The sequence below is a fragment of the Pongo abelii genome, chromosome 1 (assembly GCF_028885655.2).
Source record: "Pongo abelii isolate AG06213 chromosome 1, NHGRI_mPonAbe1-v2.0_pri, whole genome shotgun sequence".
NCBI lineage: Eukaryota > Metazoa > Chordata > Mammalia > Primates > Hominidae > Pongo > Pongo abelii.
The window spans coordinates 165,458,327-165,463,574 of record NC_071985.2 but is presented as its reverse complement, the minus strand read 5'-3'; the positions used below and the strand labels follow the sequence as shown (position 1 = coordinate 165,463,574).

Here is a 5,248-nt window from a genome sequence, read left to right as displayed (position 1 = left end):
CTGAAAACTCCCTTCAGGGGGTAAGCTGGTGCAATTACAGGGCTCACCTGGTTTGTTTTCCTTCACTCACACACTACAGTCCTGCTCTGCCTATTGTCCAATTTCCAAAAACCATTGTTTCATGTATTTTTCCAGCTATCGAGTTGTTGAGGCAGAAGAGTAAATTTGCTCTCTGTTCTAACATGTTGGCCAGAAGCAGGAGTTTCAGTTCTTTTGTTTTCTAAAAATGCTTTTATAATATTTTTAAATTTGGGGTATTTTAAGATTATTTTAAATGCACAGTAAATAATACTGTAAGTTGGGGTTGTTTTTTGGTAATTTTTTCTCCATTCAAAGTACTATTTATTTATTTTTCTACAAGTTTCTCCTTTAATAAGGGCTTGTTTATTTTGTGGGGAAAAGGCCTCAAACATCAGGCTGTTCACAAAAATAACCCACAGTATCAACTTTAGAAAACTATCTTAAGACTATTACACTGATTTTTTTTTAGAGGATGCATTTGACATGCCAACTCTCATTCACAAAAATACACTGTTACATTTGTGCTGCACTGCCCCACACAGCATACTTATGTGGGTATAACCCACATACTTCCAACTCAAAGCTGCCCTCCAGTGCTACTGAACTAAATGAGATTTCCTTTGCAGTTAGGGAAGCAACTACTGAACTCATGTATGAATGAAAAAAACTGTTCTCCTGCATAACAAGAGATTATTTTAGAGACAGTTGATAAAAACCATACATCCTTTTAATCGATGTCACAAAGAGGTATCGAAATTAAAAGCAAAAATTACACGGTAAGACTTAACAAAACTACTAGGAGCCTCAAAGGAAGTGATAATGAGACTAGGCTCAGAGCAATATGAATTAATGAACATGGTAAGGACAAGGAAGGGGAGAACAGTGAGCATGTGCTTAAGATACCAGGGGAGAGGATCAGGTGAGGAATTTGATCTTAGACAGCCACCTAGGTAAAGAAATAATGGGATAGGAATTCTAAACCCCATCATGTGCTTAAGAGTCGTTCTCAGCCGGATGTGGTGGCTCACACCTGTAATCCAGCACTTTGGAAGGCCAAGGTGGGTGGATCACCTGAGGTCAGGAGTTCGAGACCAACCTGGCCAACATGGCAAAACCCCGTCTCTACTAAAAAAAATACAAAAATTAGCTGGGTGTGGTGGCACACATCTGTAATCCCAGCTACTTGGGAGGCTAAGGCAGGAGAATTGCTTGAACCTGGGAGGCAGAGCTTGCAGTGAGCTGAGATTGTACCACTGCACTCCAACCTGGGTGACAGAACAAGACTGTCTCAAAAAAAAAAAAAAAAAAAAGTCATTCCCGCCATTGGCACTGTCTCTGTCATCCTCCCCTCTCTCAGCCTCTTTTTCATCATCCTTGATTATCTCCAGTTGGTCATCCCCACATTCAGTATCATCGTCATCCAGCAGGTCCTTCTCCTCAGCAGAGTCATCTGCAGCCCCTCAGATTCCATCTTCACATTAGTCTCATCTTACTTCACGGAGCTGCTGCTCTGCCCGTCATCTGACTTCACATTCTTTAACACTACTCCTTGTAGGCTCTCCTCCATTTCAAATTTCTCCAGATTTTCCAGTAGAGAATCCATTTTTTGTTTTATCTGGGTCAATTCCTTCTTATGGCCTGAAGGTCATCTCCTTTCAATTCGGAAGATCCCCACTGCCCACTCTTGGAATTGAAGACACTTTTGCCCCTTTGTGAGGTGTTTCCTGATACATGCTGGCGTTTTGAGGGTACTACAGCCCAAGCACTAGGAGGAGGAGGAGAAGCATGTGCTGGATCACTATGCGTCCTGTCATAATAATCCCATTGAAAGTCACAGACCAAGTCAAAAGAGGAGCCATACATCTCCGCTGCAGATCATCTCATGCCGGCTTTTCCTCAGTTCACTTTCAGCTCTGCAGCCAGATTGGTATCTAAAACTTGGCCGGCAATCATTCTGCCATCCCCTCCTGCCACAGTAGGCTGGGTATTTCTCTCATGAACACAGTGAACAGAGGCAAAGCCCTTATGAACAGAGCCACCCAGTTTTGCCATACTTTGAAAAGATTGCTTCCACATCAGACTTCTTGACCACAAGAGTGTTGAGATTCCCAGTGAATACTCTGGGGTTCATGGAGTGAGGATTTGACTTGTTGATAACATTGCTAGCCGTTATGTTTGATGGGAAGGTTTCTCACAAAGCCAAAAACAGGAGTGGGAAGGGAGATTCTATGTCTCCAACTCCAGGGTTCCATGTGGAGAAGCCAACTGCTGCTTGAGGTCAACAACGTGGTCACAACCACTCAGTATTCATCTCAAAGTTTACTTATAAAATTCATCTTCATTGGTCTAACTACAATTCATTCATTTTGCTGCTGTATAATCTTCCATTGTGCGAATACACCAAAACTTACTTATCCTTTCTTTTGTCCATGTTCGGATTATTTTAATTTTGTGCTATCACGAACAAAGATTAGTGCTATTAGGAGTATTTTATATATGTCTCCTAGTGGGCATATTTAAGAATTTATCTAGGTTATATACCATGAGTGAAATTACTGGGTTTTAGGGTAGACAATGTCCATTTTTTAGGATAATGCCCCCCCCACCCCGCCCCCGGCTTTTCATTTTTTAATCTACTAGGCTACTTTTGCTTTCTCAAACTCTTCCTTTACTAGCTCAGGACCTTTGCACAAACCATTTCCTTTACTTGAAACACTTTTCTCACTTGCCATTTACAAAGCTTGTCTTTTGCATTCTTTAGATATCAGCCTAATATCATATCCACAGAGAGGCCTTCTCTACTTACCCACCTGAAAGCAGATTGCCTTACTTTATTCTTCATCATAGCACCCAGTTCATTTACAGCCTGTGTCTCTCACCAGGCTATAAGGCTCAGGAGTGTAGGAACAGTGGCTATCTTGTTGAACATTGTTTATCTAGTGTCTAGCTCAATGCCTGGGATGCGGTAGGCATTTAAGAATATGTTTTCTGGATGAATGAATACATAAGCAAACTAATAAAAGACATTATTATCTTCATTTTACAAATAAGGATATTGAGGTTCAGGAAGGATTGTATAACATAGTGACATGATACAGATAGTAGCTGAAGAAGCCAGGATTTGAATATAGGGTCTGTTTTTCAAGGCTTTGGATAACATAATTAAAGTAACAGAATTTTCCAATAGTTATAAAGGTGATCTCTCTGTTAGTTTCTGGAACCCCTTCAACATCTTGTGTTCCAGGACTTTGGGGAATTTCTTAAGCAGAAACTAACTAGAATTCATCCTTAGGCTATTGGGCATCTCTTATTGTAGCATGCTAAACATAGGCATTTTATAGACTGTTGCCATATCACAGTAGGGTTTCTATGCAAGATGGAGAAGGGGAATACTTGGATATATTCCACAAATTAAACTTGGACTATTTCACAGACTTAGTATCAATCTTATCTGTGCCTTAAACATAAACTAGAATGAGTTATCATGAGTTTCTTGAGTATAGAAACCATGTCCTTACATCTTGGTGTCCCAGATGTCTAGCAGAGTATTTAACTTACAGTGGGGGCTCAACACCTATCAGATGAGTGAAAAGTAGCAGAAGCTGGATTATGAGGGGTGACACCATTTCACCTTAAAGGTAAAATAATGCAAATGAGATTATATTCACATGTATTTAATGTAATATATAAAAATACATACATAGATATATGAATGAAGTAAAATGAGATAATAGCATATTCTGAAGACTATTTCAGAAATGAGCATTATGAATTATAGAAAAATTAAGTTACACAACAAACCAGCATATCCTGGGCATGAAGAGTATTAAAGTCATGGAATTATTGGTAAAATTCTCCAACAAAGTAGAAATAAATGCAACCACCTATTACACACACAGACACACACACAATCACACACACACACTCCAAAAAGAATTCCAGCAAATGCAATTGTGGTAGAGACAAGAAAGCAGAACTAAAATCTAAGTGATAGTATGTACCATTATGTTAGTTGTTATTATAGAAGGCTATGTGGCATCATGGCTAAAGACAGGAGGATGAGCATCAAACCTCGGTTCAAACCCAGCTCTGTCATTTTGTACTATAAGAACGCGGCAAATTACAACTCTGAGCTTCAGTTTTCTCATCTGTAAAGTAAGGACGATAACACTTACTTCATACTTTATCAGGAAGATCAAGTGAGACAATAGGAATGTTTAAAACGGTTGTAGGCACATGTTAGGTGCTCAGGAAATGAGTGTATTACTATTGTCATGATTTTCATCATCAGTGTCATCATCGTATTGGCAATTTGAGCAACACACTCTAATGGTCATCTTGTGGAACTAGAGATCTATCATGTCTGTGACAGTAGAGAAAGTTTTTATTCTATATACTTGCCATTGCCTCCTTTTTCTACTCAAACAATAGACCATTGTAAAGTACTTGGCCAACTGGATTGATCTGTTATGGTAACAGTTAATGCCAGATACATTGGAAATATAAATATTAATCCTACTCCAGGGGAGGAATACTAAGTCCTCATGATTATGGAGCATAGAAGCTTTTGATCAGCAATTAAAACAAACAAACAAACACAAAGGTTTGAGAGTGGGAGAATTACTCTCTTGCACAGTAGAGGACAGACCTGCAGCTGAATCCTTGAAGCCAGATATCTTTCTGAGCAGCAGTTTCTTGATTTATAAATTGGGAACATACTCACCTGTTAAGGTTTCTGTGAGGACTAAATCATATAATCTCTGCTAAATTACCTAACAGAGCACCCAGCACAAAGTGATACTAAAAAATAAAAAATAAAAAACAAAACAACAACAACAACAAAAACAGTGGTCTACACTTTCTTTCCCAAACTTTTTGAGTGTTCTAAAGACTTGGTAAATGGAAGCTAAAAAATCCTTTTTGAGAATAAGAGGCAGCTGGATGAGAGTGGGAGAGTTTTGTTGGAGGACTTAAAAGTCTTCCTGTTTTTACAAAACATGAATTAAGAAAATAATAAATAATGGAGCAGCAAAGGAAGAGGAATTACTGAGTGCCCTCTCTTTGATTTTTCTTTGATTTCCACATCTTGTCTTCCTAACGTACCTTCTTCTTAGGGTTGCATTGTAGTCTAGATGCTTTTAGAGCAAAATGTTCAGGTAACACAACCATACAAATTAAGAATTGAGTATCAGAAGTAATGATAAAGATACCACACTGGCATATATCT

General features: G+C 38.8%; 1 pseudogene; it reads right to left on the bottom strand.

Moving 5' to 3' along the window:
- Window positions 1–1,331: 1,331 nt before the first annotated feature.
- Window positions 1,332–2,452, bottom strand: LOC100457522 (heterogeneous nuclear ribonucleoproteins C1/C2-like; annotated as a pseudogene).
- Between the last annotated feature and the right edge of the window lie 2,796 nt (window positions 2,453–5,248).